The following is a 17,100-nucleotide window of genomic DNA, read 5'->3' on the forward strand; positions in this document are numbered from 1 at the left end:
ATATAATTATAATTATTAATTTTGACTTAAAAAGAAAATTAATCAGACAGTTGGGTTTTTAAAAATTAAAATTAGTTATTTTGGAAGTTGGAATTTCATAGTTTCAATATTGTTATTTAAAACTATGATCAAGATAGTGTTAGAGAAGCGTGGGACTTAATTTTTTTAAGGGTCCTAACTTTTTTTATTCCTCCCCTATTTTTTCACGGATTTTAAGCATTAATGACGTAATAAAATCATTTTTCCTTTTTTAAAAAATGAGGGGAAAATACTTAAGGGACCATGCAGCTCAGTTTTTTTATTTTTATTTTTTATAATTCTTATTTGCTATATTATATTGCATCTTTCATCGAACCAATGAACTGTAAATCACATTTTTTATTTTATTTCTTATTTAGGTATTCATATCACGGCTTATGAATGGGTGAGAAGCTAAGAAGTGACAATATAGTAAATAAGAGACCAAAGAACAAATGCAGGCTTCGTAACTGACAAAATTGGCATATATTAACTTATTTGTTTCACAGAGAAATAGATATAAGGTCATTAACAAAATTTTAATTACCTATTTTGGTAAATACTTGATCATCACAAGGTACAAGGATTTTTCTCAAAACAATTTAATAAACATGTGATTTAACTGTCTTGTGAAAAAATTCTTTTATCGTGTGATAATCTAGAACCAAAAGTATTAATTAGATGAAAAAGAGTGGTTCGCTTTTTATAAAAACTAGATCAATATTTTCGGATTTTAAGTGTAGCTTTTAAATTGTTAGTAAATTGCTTCAAAAATAACCGTTTGACTAGGAATAGGTTGCAGTTTCGGTTTTTAACTCGATGAAGTTTGAAACAATTTATCACTAATACAGTTTTGATAACAAGAATTTCTTCCTGTGTACGTACACTCGTATTTTCAATTTTACTAAATAAATCCAAAGCTAATATTCTAAACCCAAAAACAGCCTACAAATTCATTTGAAAAGATGAAATTTGCTACAGTTCAAAAATCGAAACAGTGCGACCGTTACTTTCCAAGATATTGTTTTTTAAACGATTTTCCCAAAAATTTTCTTTTTTTTAATATGATTATGTGAAATATCAAAAATATTCGTGCTACGAATACAATCATGCAGAACGAATTTGAATTTAATTTAACTACCTTTCATTTCAGCCCATTCTAGGCTCAATGATTCTCTTAAAAATGAGGGACATTTTTTTTTTTTTTTTTTTTTTTAATAAGTATATTTAAGCGAATAAATGTACAATGGAAATCAACCTTGGTGGTGATTATTAAATTGTTACAAAATGTTTATGAATAAATTCCTTCGTATTCTATGCACTAGATTAGTTAGGGTCGTACAAGGCTCATTTTTATTATAAAGCAAAGCAAATTTTATCGAGTTTGAAAACGAAACTGTTATATATTATGTCGGGGGTTTAGTTTTGGAGTTAGTGAAGTAACAAAAGTTTAAAAAAAAATTTTAAAATAGAAATTTCGTTCTTGTTTCTACAAAAGCTAATTTTGTTAGTAGTAAATTAAGGTTTTGGTTATTATGCGATGTATGGAACCAAAATTTATTTGTTAAAATATAAACAAAAAAAAAAAATTTTGTCCAGTGTTATTTAGTATGCTGTATTTACATGTTTTTTATAACATAAACGAGAACAATTTTTTAATATGCACAAAGATTTTGTAGAATCACAAATCATTTGCTCACATTTTCCAAAATCTAATTAATTTTTTTGGACTTTGTCCTCTTAAGGATGTACCAACTACTTATTGTTTTAAATTTTGTGTTTTTATTTTAATAATCAGGATGTATTTCATATGCCTTCTTATTTATTTCAATTATTATTTGCAATAATTTAATTTTATGTAGTTTATAATCTATAGTGAATTTTACAAAATTATATCCCTTCCTGTTTCAGATTAAAAAATTTTTTTTTTCTTCTTATTTTTTATACAATGTTTACAGTAATCATATTTATGGATGGTATAAGATGATTTTTATTTTTACATTTATTTTCCCGCATTCCCATTGACCAGGAAAGTATTACGGGTAAATAAAAACTATTGGCATCACTTTCTGCATCTACTGCAATGAGTTAGGAGTGCATTGGTTAGTTAAATCAAGGAGATTAATGAGCTATGCAAGGCGAATCGAAGTGAGTAGTGTTGGAGTTGAGTTGTACTTGAAAGGTCTCTCCTATCCCAGGATCTTCCTGTTCGGCCTCCGACTAACACTAGATGAGTTATCCCACATTCAGGACCTTTCTAAATAGCTCTCTCCTATTCCGAAAAAAGATGGATCATCGCACGCCCTCTTAATCAAAACTCATCGAGATTATGATTGTAAATATTTGAAATTCTGTTTTTAACGTAAATATTATGTTACTGTTAGTGCTTATTAGAGTGTTGATTCATATAATATTTTCACATGTGTCAAAGAGGTGTTAAAAAAAAAAAAATTGCATAGTTAAACTTCAATTAGGGATTTAAACCTGTCATTTCAAAATAACAGAGAGGGAATAGATCTGGAAGGAATTTAACGAGGAAATTACTCTAAGCACGAACCTGCGAGGACAGGATACTTTTGTACATACTTCATACTTTTTCATTTTTACAGTTCTCTATTATCATTTGCGGTTTTGTGTTGTCGTATGATATATATAAAATGCGTACATAAATGTATATTATCTTCTATTACTATAAAGCGTCCCTTGTAAGGTTTATCCTGAGATATTTGAAAATAAAATAGGAGAAATGTAGAAGATAATTCCGAGGAAAAATGGAGTGGTTCTCTAGAAAATCGGAAAACTCCAAATCTTAGCGTTTAATTTGGAATATAGACAGATTTTGTATTGATGGACAGGTTTTCAAAATGTAATACAGAAATAAAAGGAATTTTTGTTGTCCTGTGAAGAATCTTCGACTTGATAAATATAGTGTCAAAATTTATTTGAAAGTTTTTCAGATAAAATATATATTAAATAAAAAAAAATGTAAGATGAAAAAAAAATTTATATTTATTATTTAAAAGAAAAATTATTTAATATAAGGTATTCTGCCTAATTACAATAACTTGATTCATACAAATGACCTGCCAAATTTAAAGTTATAAAATAGCTCATTGAATCTCAATCTCTTTTATCACCTGGTATCTATGGAGGAATAATCACAGATCACTTTGTGTAAATAAAATCGTCTCTTTTAACATGGATCATCTATGGTAGCAGGAAACCTCTGCTAGGTCAATGTCGGCTGAGAAAAATGAGGAAATCTGTGTTTATATAATCAAGAGTCACTATAGATATCTGTAGATGGCTATCGCTGATTAGCTATTAGATATCAGGAAATATCTATTATACACAGGGAAATTTAAATAGAAAATATGTATAAAGCTTGAGTCATTGGAAATCTGATAATAAGGAAAAACTTAAGAAGTCTTTATAATTTTTGCAAGCTAAACTTTGGAAATGCGAATTTCCTATCACGAGTTAGAGTCGTTAGTTGTTACAATAAGTTTACATTTTGTGATATATCGAAAAATTTACTTAATGACAAATATTTTTGGTACAGTTTGTTCATCGGTTTTTTGTAATAAACAATAATCATCATTGTTGCAGGAGATCATAGAACTTCATTCCATTCATAAACTAAATGCTAAATAATTGTCTTTTTCGCTTATTGCCTCTTTTATTTAAAAAGTAGACAAACTAATTAAATTATGTATACTATATGCTATTTCATTTATTTGTATGAGCTTAAATTATTCCAAAAATGATCTGAAAATCTTGGGAAAACTACCAATAAGACTTTTAAATATAATAAGAAACCTTGATTAATCTAGTGTTAATCCTAATTTTTCATACCTAATTGTTCATGAACCTGAAGTATCACGGATAAATTAATTGCAGTATGCTTACTGCCATTATTGTGGCAACCAATTTGACAGGCCTAATAGGTTTCAAGTGGTGTATTATCTATATGTGTAATCCAGAAGAGGGAGTCCACGTGTAGGTGTGGTCCAGAACAAATTTTGGTTTTACACTTTGATTATTTCCTTTACATGAAATTCTGAAGTTTATTCGCAATATAAATTAAAAAAAAAAAGATATTTGAAATGTTTGTAAATTCAATGGATTATAGATGAAAATTTTTACCTTTCCTATTTTTTTATTCTTTTTAATTTAAGGTTTTATGTTTTAGTTATTAACATTACCCTTACAAAATATTTCTTTGAAGTTATCTCCTTTCTCTGTTGAAATTAAAGGAAGGTGACAACTTCTTTAAATCACTCCTATATATCAAAATTATTTTAATCAGTTTAAAAAATAAAGTTGATTTCAATTATAAATATTTAAGATGACCTAGTATTGTGACTTGCTACCTCTGCCAGTAGCCATTCACCTCCTGTGTTATTGTGGTGCATCAATGGGAAGGCTTCCGCATCATCCACCTCCTATCTCTTTGATGCATTCTCATTCTTCAGTCCGTTATTCCTTTCATTGTTTTATATATTGGTTCCCAACGTGGCATATCTTTCTAGGGATCGTGTCTCTTGTCAGATTGCATATCCATTCTTGTTTTGGTGAATTCGACAAACAGTCATATTAACAGATTTTATTTTATTTTGCTAGTCTATTAACTTATTTATAACATGTATAAAATCTGCTTTAAAATTTTATTTTTAAATATTTAATTGTTTTTTTAATAAAAATTATTATAAACCTCACGGTTTTTGAGAATAAAATATTTCATAAATATCTGTAACGAAGATGAATTTCCGGTCACGAATTCCAAATACAGAAATTAACTTCTGATTCTGAAATCTCAAGAACTGTTTGTTTCTTTATACCTAATATTTCAGCGATGAGTCAACATATATGACATAACTCAAATACTTAAAACAAATATCGGTTCAGGTAGATAGATCACCGCAAAATATCGTTATTCAATTCATTATTTTTTAAATGCTTATGTATACACCCGGAAATTTTTTCTCGAAGCACTCGGAATTTTTCATGGATTATTGCATTCCTCTAAAGTTTAATCGAAAACGGTTTAGCGGTTACAGTTCTTAATGAGATGATTTTTTTTATGATTATTTTTTTTAAATAACTGTTTCGGTTTCCTGGGTTCTTTAAATGCCTAAATGAAGTTGATTTTTACTCTCTCTTACCTATATATAGGATGGGGAATTATTGAAATTCTTTATTTTTTTTTTAAATATCTTTATTGAAATTTATAACTGTATATTATATAATACATTCAGTAAATTTGATCTTAGTTAAAATGAAGTGTTACAGGCGTGTTGAGAAACTACCCATTGGTAGCACTCTAATGAAATTTCACATTAGTAGGCCCCGTGGCCATCTTCTTTTTAGGCGCCTCGGAGGATTGTCAGAAATGCAAGAGGACGCAAGGTTAGAAACTAGGGGGTTTGAGTGGTTAGGGAGTTTATAATGGAAGAAGTGATATCTGGTTCGGGCTAGATCGGTTACATAGGGGACATTAAGGTCTTTATGTATGATTTTATTTGTGACAAAGTAAGGAGCATTGAGGATTTTACGAAGGATTTTGGATTGTAAGGATTGGACACGAGAGGAATTCGAAGGTTTAGTGGAACCCCTTAGCTCAACTTCGTATGTCTTTTGTGATGAGTTGAAAGTTTAGACCGTTTGTCTTGTAAGTTCTGTAATAGTGTGAGGATTCCAGGTTAGTCGTTTGTCCAGATGTATTGAAGATAGCAGAACTGTTCGACAGGGGCAAGGGTAACATAAAGGATACCATAGGGCAGTCAGTAGGTTTACGGTGATTTGATGGGATTTGTTGGAATTTATCTTAAATTTCCAATTACGACACCATTCTTCGAGAGCTGTGATATGGGATTGGAGAGTTTGGGATACAATTAATGGGTTATTATTAACTTTGAGTACACATGTGTCATCGGCATACTTGGTGAGGATAGTGTCAGGATTGGTTGCAATGTCAGCTTTATAGATGTTGTAGTGGATGGGACCGAGGATACTACCTTGAGGAACACCAGCGAACTGGTAGAAGAGGGTTGGATAGGAACCATTGTGGTTTACTTGGAATAATCTATCAATGAGAAAGGTACGAATGATGAGTATGTAGAAGGTAGTTTAGAAATTTACGGAGTTTGTAAAGCAGTCCCGGGTGCCAGACTCGATCAAAAGCCTGTTTTACAACGAAAAAGTCGTTGTGAAATTGTGAAAACCAATTCAATATGGGTTTTAAACGGATGAGTTAATCTTGGATGTGACAGCTACATTTTCACTAAAATCGATTTACCGAAAGTACCATAGTATATTATCTATTTTACTGATTTTTTCGATAGCGGCATTGATTGAACTCGTACCAATGTTCAGTTGAATGGTTTTTAATTTCTGCTAGGTCTTAGATGTATTGAAATTGTCCAGAGTTCAATGCCAATTTAAAAAATGGCTAGCTCTACTGTACCTTTAATTTCGTTTATTCGAAATAATTCACCTATTCTCATAGACTTCATAACATAAATTTGGAAAGTTAAAGATTTTATAAAAATTTATATCGAATGCGTAAAGTTCGTAAATTCGTAGAAGGAAATGGGGAGTGACGAAAAGTACATAAATTGAATTTGTATATAATTACTTTCTCGATTACATCGTAACTTAATGCACCGTTTATTACAATCGTTTGTTTTCAAAGAATGTATTTGTCCATATATTACTATTTGGGTTAGTAAAGCAAAAATAGATCTGGTTTGGCGCCACATAACGTTAATAATCCAACTTGAAGAGAAATTAATTTCTATTTAAAACAGAAGGCAAGTTTTTTCGTTCTTCGCACTTCACTAGATTTTGAAATATATTTTATTGTTTTCAATAATGTGCTTTTAACAATGTGTACATGAATGAAAACAATGTGTTATTTGTTTTAGAGAGTAGAAAATCGCCGATAAATATTATTCCGCCGATTGACGTTTGGTTTGTTTTGAACTATTTTCCTTCGCTATTTAGGGATCGACATTTCTTCCGACCCCAGATGGTCCTTAGCTTGCTAATAATGGGTTCGCAATTATTCAGGTATGTGGCCTTAGTCATCGTTAACGGTCTGTAAAGAGTCATTCAATGGTCTAGATATATTTATGTATCCCTTACATTTATCTATTGTCGCAGAGAATTAATTATAGATAGCATTAAACTAATCGGCTCGTACATAATTCTAATAGGTTCATTATTCTAATATATTCCCGTTGGGTATGCAACCGTTGTATAGACCCGGCAGAGTGCATCGACATTGCACATTACATTCCTTCCTCCTGCTCTTTCCCTATTAAGGAAATATTGTGATTGTTCTCAATTTGTAGTCAATTAATGTAAAAATAATTGATGTGAATAGTAATATGTCAGTATAACCGTCGAATTGACGTTCAGTTGTCGATATTTTGTTAAATTCCATCTGCTGTTTCTGAATGCGTAGACACATTTTCCTTGGCAAACCTGCATAAAAAACGGTTCGCTTAAATTGACCCGAAATTTTGAGCGAAGTTATCCATTAGTTTAAACATAGTGTTTAAAAAAAATGTTTAAATAAAAAGTTACATTCTTGAGTTTTTTTTTAATGATTATGATTAGAGTTTTAAAATATAATTAAATGCAATACAAATTTAATCAATTATAACCGCAAAATTTTACTTATCTTTAGTTATAAATTTATCGTTCATACTTGCCCACGCTCAGCGGAGAAGGGGGTGGGTTAAAGAAAAAAGTGAAAAAAATAAATAAAAATGACAAAAAAAAAAAGAATAAATTGCTCTTAGGTGCCACGTTATTTTTTCCCTTGGAAATTACGAAAACCCCGAAACTACATGCCCACAATATAACTAAAATATACCCCTATATAAGCAATTATTGAATTATTACCACTGGCGAATAGCTTTACATGTAGATAACAGAAAATCTAGGGGTGTTACCTACCCACCTGTTGAATTATCGTAATATTCTGTGAACAACTACAAAAACATAACATAAGTAATTTAACAAGTTGAAAGCAGAGAAAGAACAGCAGAACTATATGTACAAAAGTTTAATAAGAAGAAGAAATATATGTACCCAAAATCAAAAAGGAAAAAAAATTCTTATCAATTTATAAAACAATTAAAATTTCTAGGTTGACTTAACCTTAACTAAAATGCTAAATCTTAATAACTAAATTTACATTATTATCCAAAAGAGTATAAAAGCGAATATAAAATAAAAACAAAATAAAATTTAGTCAAACCCCACGTAGTTTTCGGGTAGTACTCCTGGCAGAACACAAGGTTGACCGATATGTCCTTTCCGCTGCACCTTGCCCAGAAGCTTGAGGATGACACCTGCCACAACTCTCTTATCCAGGACGTGCTGAAGAAACGTCACTGCACTATATCTCCACTTATAAAGTTAATGACCGTCCATTGAAGTAGAACACCATAATTTTGAAAAAAACAAAAACATATACGATAACATTTCTCATATGGTTATATTCCCGTTCAAACAGTAAACACACAGGGCCTGATAAAATATCACCCCTTCACATTGAACAGTCGTACATGTTCAAAAATCAAAACTCCCCTTCACAAAACCAAAACTCACTCGTCTCAACATATCGCTCGTGTTTTTTTTTCCATGTACAACCATTACACCTCTTGTCTACGCAGATTTAGCCAATGTTTTTATTTCACCACGACAACCGTAACACCCCTTGTCTACGCAGATATCGCCAGTGTTTTTATTTCACCATTGCAACCGTAACACTACTTAAAAAATCATCCTATTATGGAAATAATTTTATGATTTATTTGCAATATTATAATTGACTAATTAAAAATATATATTTTAACTTTATGGGTGTCGTAACTGTATTCATAAAAAAAAATGAGTACTAATTACATTAGTCATGTGAAAAGTTAACCGTGCTCTTTGCTGTGAGTGAATTATTTCTGATTGACCCATCATTACCGTACAAAAAATGAGTTAATTAATGGCTTTGGAAATAATTATGTGTACTACACAACAATAATGTTTCAAAAGCACATAATTACAACAGGATGTCACATTGTCGTGTCCATGGCCTCTCCCCTCTTTACTGACTTAAAAATTAATTTATCAGCTCGTAGTTAATAGAGAAAACCGATCGAAGAAACTGATAAAAAGTTGCCATTCCTTAATGGTTTCTAAACTGATCATTAGGTTTTTAAGTTAGAGCATGACCAGACTAGCAACTACTCTGCAAGTTGGAGAACAGAGAAAAAATTAAGGCGTGACATAAGGTTTTGTTATATTGTTGTTCTTATTAGTTGCTGAAATGACTGTTAATTTTTATTTAAAAAGAATTTAATTATTGTTTTTGTTGATAGAAAATAACAATTTCATCGAAATTGCTTCATAATATAATTATGAAATAAAATATCCATCGTTACATTCACTCAATAAATTTTACAACTAATTGGAAACAATATTCCATAGATTGACTATAAAAAAAATTAATTTGTAAGCCCAACTTGAAGCATTTTATAGATATTATAATCAGAAACATTTATTAATATAATAATATATTTTAGTTTCAGCCAAATAAAAAATAGGTGACCATGTACTATATACATTCGTTTTTGACTCCACATATCTGCTACATATCCATGGTTATTCAGCTGCGTTCAATTTCACTATTCGTTCATGTTGGTTACAAAACATATCTATATTTACTATATCTAAAACATAATTATATTTGTTTTAGAGTGTTTTACTAGTGTTGCATCAATTATCATTGCCACGGTTTTCCCAGACCAAATTTTTCACATTGAAGTACTTCATTCATAATTCTGGAAAAAAAAAGAAGATTTTTACAGTATTCAAGTCTTAATCGAAGGCTTACAAAAATTATTTTTTTTTTATCTTATATGGACAGGTTGTGGAATATTTCATTATATGTCACAGAAATTAAAAATTATAGTCGTCAGTGAGTTAAACCTCAAAATAAAAACCTAAAACAGGGTTTAACTCCGAGTCCCAGGAATTTGTCAGTCCTGAAATTTTAAATGCGTCTTTTGCCACCACATTCACTCGTATTCCTTTTGTACAAGTCAGCCGGAACTAAAAATAACATATTAGTATATTGTCGCTATGTTTGATACGATTCCTCGTGACTCGGAAACTACTTAATACGATTTAAAAAATAAATATTAATTCTTCATTCGAGAAGCTCAAGGGCGTACAAAGGATCAAAACTAGGGGGGGGGGGACAAGCCATGGTCGTTCAGACTGTGAATTTTCAGCACGGAAAAAGACGAATGAACCATAATTTTTACAAAATTATAGCAGTGCTTTATTAGTCTATAAAAATCATAGGCTTGGAAATTTTTTTTTATTATTAAATTAATAATTTGTTTCCACTTCTAGGAGAGGGGTAGGTGCCCCTTCCTGCCCCCTCCCCTTGATAGGCCAATGCAAACTTCAGTAAACAATACATAAATATCTTTCAAAACAATGAGACAATATGTCTCTAGAATAATGAGAATTTTAATTATTAATACGCATTGTTGATTTCCTTGACTTATTAGACATCACAGCTCAAGGGTCGATATTTTAGATTATCGTTATCATGGCTTGATTTAGTTAATGTCCTTTTGTATAATAACAGTTTTTTTTACAATAGATTATTATTAATTAGTGGTTTTAGTTTTTATTTATTTATTTAATTCCAGATCGGCCTTCATGGTTGATATGACCGTTACATTTTTTTTTAACAACTGATTATTGGGGGAAGGTATAGTCTCGTACAAAAAACACCCCTAACTATATAGAACGTTTTAATTAAAAGAAAGTTAGTTAGTATCATTTTCGTGAAATGAGTTTTTAAAATTCAGCATTGAAAAGTTATTCAACATTAAATGGTTTTCGAAAATTCAGTGTTTATTTATAATCTTAATCTTAATCTTAATCTCAGTGTTTGTTTATTCAATATTGAGTGCAGAAATTTTAAATTAAAATTTCAAAGAAATGGTCAAGGCTCTCAGGAAGGAAAAAAAATAGTCGACGTATCGACCCAAGATTCTTCTTCAGTGCTACAATTAAATCTTTATTGTATCAATATCTTTTTATAGTAGGCCTGATGAAGACTTATATCGTTGGTCGAAATGTTGGCAGAAAATAAATAAAGATTAATAACTTTTTTTTTTCTTCTTCTTTGATCGCAGATCTGACCATCTTCAAATTAACTTATGACCAATCATGTATATATTAAAAATGCTTTGTAAGAAAGTACTGTTACTTGACCAGCGGTTGTGCAAAGAGGTGATATGGTCAGAATCAGTTCGACTGCCAGATTTTTACTCAATTAAGTGTATCCGCTTTAAACTTAATTAATCTTTAAAACAGAAAATAATTATCTGCCACAGTTGGATTCAAATCGGGTTCTTGAAGCTAGTAATACAGTGCTTTACCAATGACATACCCACTCCCACAATTATAAAATTAGAATTTCGTTTGTAAGTTTTACGTTCATGTTTTAGCTTCTTAGTGGTTTTAGATAAGAAATTACTCTAGTATAAGATTCAAATTTAAAAAAAAATATTTTTGAGTTTAACGTGAAAATTGCCTGTAGTTTGAGGAGATATATAGTATTTACTGACGAACTTTTTTCTGTTAAAAATAAAATAACCTTGATTAATTATGAAGAATAAGCTTTATTTAGTTATTATTAAACTTTATTTTTATCGGTTAATATTTTTAAATATAAAATTTTTCATTACATTAAAAAGAAAGTATGCAGTAACAGTTGTGAAATTATTTTTTATTTTAAATTTACTAATTCGGACTTAGGTTCTAATTAATAGGTTTCTCAATAAGATAGCGCGATCGAGATGTTTTATTTCCTTAGATTTTTTTTTTTTTTTTTAGAAAATTTTTGAGTTTATGTAGAAAAAAAGCTTGACCTTTGGCTAGTGAAAGTGGTTGGTGATTAATGGTTGGCGAATCACAAAGGCCACGCAATCTGTCCCTAAAACACAAACCGCTTGTCCGATCTACCATTATCTGTTTTCTCCATCAGTCAGTACGTCATGGAGGAGTTTACCCACGTCATGCCAAGTTCTAGCTTATTTATGGCGCTACGTCTGCGGATCTGTTTGTTTATTCTACCCATCACCTTCACAGGCGTGACCAGTTACGTCAATCGCGTCAGCAGTATCATTATTACAGACTAGTTTATTTTATAGTGATTTCTATAACTTCATCTCACTGACAATTTTATTTCATCAAGGATATATGTGTATATACTATCATTCCAATATTTATGGTAAGTTATTCAAGTATGGCCTATTTTTATTCCTTAATATACACGTTTGTTAAAGAAAATTATTGTCTGAACTCTACTGGAAAATTGTGGCTTATTCTGAAACATATAATATTAAACTTAATCTTTATTTTTTGTATAAATTATTTTTTTTTTATTTTGTTGTATATTGTTATAATTTTTTTTTTTTTTTTTATTTATATTACTTCTCAATATATATATACTCTATAAATGAAAATTTACTACTATTCTGATATTTAATGCTCTTGATTATGGCATCTTGTATTATTATTAAAAAAAAATCCTGCCATCCTGTGACAGTTTTCAGAATAAGTTACCTTATTTACTTTTTTTGGGAAAGGGAGGGGGAGAAATACAAAAAAAACACAGTTATTGCAATTTAGACCAACTACTTAAGTTCGAAAGGAGTAAAATTTATCTTCCTTTATTGACAATTTTTATTTGGATTTATTTTATTAGAGCTAAAAGAAACATTTGAATTAGATTTGAAATAAAATGTCATTATAAGAAATAATTTTGTGTTTGATACGTCAATATGATTTTAATTTATCCTATAATCATCTATGTATAATCTTCAGTTAATGTATATGTTTTATGATACGTAATAAAATAATAATGGCTTATAAAGAACTAATTTGTTGGGCCTCATTTGGGTCACGTATATGCTTATCATTATTTTTAAGATTTCGTTTAGATATTAAAATAGAAACAAAAATTCAATGAGACAATTCCTTATCTCAAAGAACTGTTTACTTATCCTTTGTCTTTAAACATCTACATTTTTATGTTTCAATTGCACCATAATGTGATTTATTTAATTTATAAAATAATAACAAAAAAAAATTACGAAACTATCTAATTTGACGATGTACCAGCAGTATTCAACTTTGAATAACGTTTTAAAAATGTATCATTAAATAATAATTTAAAATAAACTCGGTTATAAAAATGTTATTGCCAGGAACATCTTAATAAAATGCTTGTGGAAATGACATGAATGAGAAGCGTGAAAAAATTGTTAGATCAAAACCCGCTTTACGGAGATAAGGTTTCGGTGAATTTCGGTGTAGATAAGACTGAACACATCATAAGGCACTTTTGCATATTTGTTTATTTTTTTCCATTCTAATTTTTTTTTCCAATTAAGAATAACATTTATTTTTATTTCTACAATTTTTATATTTATTTGTTTTGTTTTTTTAAAAAAGCTACTCAAAACATTTATTTTTTAAAATTAAATCTTCTTGAAATAACAGTAGTTTTTGTTTCTTCCGTATTAAATAACATGCATAATTTTAAAATCAGTTTAATTTTTTTCTTTGTGGAGATGGTCGGGGGGGGGGGTGTATAACAATAACTATTAATTCAGGCAGAGATTCTGACTAAACCTAGACGCTAGGCAGAATCTGTACCTAACCTCTCTGATGAATAGGAGAAATTACGGTCGAAACAGTAAATAAACATAAATAAATAGTTTTTTCGTTTATTTGCTGACAGCACCTCCCCCCTCCCCCAACCTCAGTATATTAATATATAACTTATTAACACCTCATTAGTTTAATTTTTTTCTTTTTAAAACACTTCAAACCGTTAGTATTTTTTTTATTCAGTAGAACTAACAGTAAAATTTTGAAATTCAATCTGAAAGTTTAAAATTAATGAGTATTAGCGTATGTTTAATTTTTTTATGTGTGGTGTCTATTAGATTATTATCATAATTATTATGTTGTTAGTTATTTTAGTGTATTTGTGTTTATATGTGCGTGTGTGGAAGTATAGTCAGTCTATGGTCTAATGAACTTCACTTAAAATTAATTATCGTATTAATGTTCTCTTATGGTGTATGTTACTATATTTTGTAAAATAAATATTTATTGGTAATGTTCGGTATAGTCTCCATAATTAAATATGTATATTTCTTTGGTATCAAAAAACTGAAAACATAAAGGCATACATTAACGTTAGACTGGATTATTTTAGTTTTTAAGAGTTAACTGAAATCAAGCTTCCTACTAAAAATGTATAAAACGAGGAAATGAATTCGTGAAATTTGCTAAAACTTAAGAATCAGCTTCAATGTTATTAATATTAAAAAATACGGTAGTATTTACGTGAATGAATGAATGTACAGATATCGATATCTCTATCGATTGATCTACAAAATCAACAAAGCGATGCTCCGTTATTTATTGAATAATTTATTATTATAGGAGACAGCTGAGATGTTGACTATTTATTGCTGGCTGGTGGCAAGGAGTGCCTCTACAATCTGTCAACGTTCATGACTTAGATTGTCTTTCTCTTACAACAACCTCAATTGCAGGAGACATCCGAGATAACGAACTACTCAAGTTTCTTCGCAGAAATATATTGTGTAACAGTATCGATGATACATTTACGCAATATATCGAAAGTATTTATCTATCTCTATGCCTTTATAAAACTTAAATGGCGTTGCTCTCCGTTTCTGGTTAATATTACTTGAGAGTAAAAAAAAATGTATCATAAGAACTAGCTGTTTATTTAATAGTTAGTAAAGCAATAAAATTTAAAAAAAAAATGATAAATATAAAATAGTCGTTAAGAGACGCCAGAGTATAATTATATAAATATGGCATGGAAGAAATTTCTGTTGCACTATCTGTTTTAAAAAAATCGACGTTTTAGAAATTGCCTACCATTAAAATATAAAATAACATAATAATTATGCTGTAAAATATGGTATGTAATCTGGTTGGTACTAAAATCTACTTATTTGATTGCCTATCTCGAAGTGGATAATAGCTAAATGGGAAAGTTGGCTAACGCTTTTAAAATTAAATTTATGTGAAAATCACTAATAATTAAAGTATTAGGTAGCGGGAGCATCTACCAATTAGGAGGTTCTTTAACAAAGGCGTTATAACTTTTTTATAATTGTGATATTAGTTTACCTTTTTTTTTTCAAGCTAGTTTTAGGTGTTCGTAAACCTAATTAGAGCTTATTCATTTTAGTTTTATTCAAGTACAGTTAATTTAATTTAGTTTGTAAACCTAATTAAAGCTCATTTTATCTAGATTCAATAAATTATAAACCGTTATAATGAATTACTCTGGCATATGTTTTCGCACTTATAAATAACTTCTATAAGCAATAGTTCATACATTCGGTAAAAAGTATCAACAAATAATGATAGATACTATGAAAAAGTGAATCTTGAATATAATGACAAATTTGGTTATTCCAATTTTTTATTTTAAATTGTATATGTATGGTTTGTTTGTTGTTATAGGCGTAAAACCATTCATAGGTATATGTCTGGTGCATCTATCCTTAACTAGTTTATGTAAATTTGTATTATTATTTTTTTATTCATTGGAGTCAACATTAATATCGATATTGAAATCAATACTAATAATATATTTTTGAAACTATACCTAATAATGAATCGATTCTAAAGTTTATAATAATAAAGGTATTGAAGTTTATACTAATATCGATATACAACTAAATATTAATGAAAACATGTTATATTTCTAAATATAATTTTAGTGTCCCTGCCGCTGAAGCTTTTGTAATACACTAATTCATTTTTATTAATTTATTTTTTTAAACTTCCGTCTTCGATACTCAAATTTTATAAATTATTCAATATTCAATATATATATGAAAACTATTGGATAAGAATATCAATATTTTATTCATAACATAGATAATCAATAGAAAATGTTTATAAAGTATCTTCATGTATAGAATATGTTCATTGAATATCAATATTTTATCGATATAGAAATAAATATTACTGTAAAAATGTTATATTTCTAAATATAATTTTAGTGTTCCTGCCGTTGAAGCTTCTATAATACACTGATACTTAATTTTTATTAATTTACTTTTCAAATTTCCGTCTTCGATACTCTGATTTTGATATATATTATTCAATACATCTGAAAACTATCAGATAAGAATATCAATATTTTTTCAACATTCCTAGTTAGAACATTAAGAATTAATGAATTGCATTGTTATAGTCTGAAACCGTTTACATCTTTCTTTTTTTTAGTGTTTTTTAGAGTCTTTCTGTTTTTTAGAGTTTATCAGTAACAGACTGTATCGTTCTCTAGTTAAGTAAATTAGAATAAGTTAATTGAGTGATCTTTGAAAATACTGTATTTTTTTCACATTTAAGGTGTTTGGATATGTAATAGTCGGAATAACAACTTGATGTTTCAAACAGAATGAGTAGTAAAAATAAATATTTGAAGAGACAATTTCATATCTTGATATTTTATAAGGCTTTGCTTCTGTATTCACTGAGCTACTAATTTCGAGCACCCGGGCTCGAATCCGGCTATAATTATTTAGTAATGGAAAATAATTACTTTCTGTTTTGGTGGAAAATCTGGCGGTTGATCGTGATCATGGACAAATCACCTCCATTCACAGCCGTTGTTCAAGAAATTGTACTCCCTTTGTAGGGTACTTCACCCCTGACTCTTCACTGGTTGTTGCAGTACTGATTTAATTTTTTTACTCCTGTATCGATCTTCGAAATTAAGCCAGGATGTGATTTTGTTTCGTTAAGATTTCGAACATTAAGTTGAAGCTGTGGTGCAGTACAGAGAGAGAGAGAGAGAGAGAGAGATTTTATTTTTCTTGAAATTATTTACAATTATACAATAAACCATGATGCTCTGAGACTACAGTGTCTCATTGAGCAATTCAAATTATTCACGTTTCTGGGTACAATATAAGTTTTTTT

At 29.3% G+C, this 17,100-nt stretch overlaps 1 long non-coding RNA gene across 8 annotated transcripts in view; it reads left to right on the top strand.

Annotated features, from left to right (window-relative positions):
• The window catches only part of LOC112210002 (uncharacterized), a 234,113-nt gene that overhangs the window by 119,973 nt on the left and 97,040 nt on the right, over positions 1-17,100 (top strand). Inside the window, exon 1 of one of the 8 annotated variants that reach the window (XR_010844580.1) lies at positions 12,251-12,340. The exons of the other annotated variants lie outside the window; for them this stretch is intronic. This is a non-coding gene — a long non-coding RNA (uncharacterized lncRNA). Of the gene's footprint in view, positions 1-12,250; positions 12,341-17,100 lie in introns of those variants that run through there. 8 annotated transcript variants of the gene reach the window in all.

This window comes from Halyomorpha halys, unplaced genomic scaffold, assembly GCF_000696795.3.
Source record: "Halyomorpha halys isolate HHAL.00 unplaced genomic scaffold, Hhal_1.1 Scaffold560.1, whole genome shotgun sequence".
NCBI classification, from domain to species: domain Eukaryota; kingdom Metazoa; phylum Arthropoda; class Insecta; order Hemiptera; family Pentatomidae; genus Halyomorpha; species Halyomorpha halys.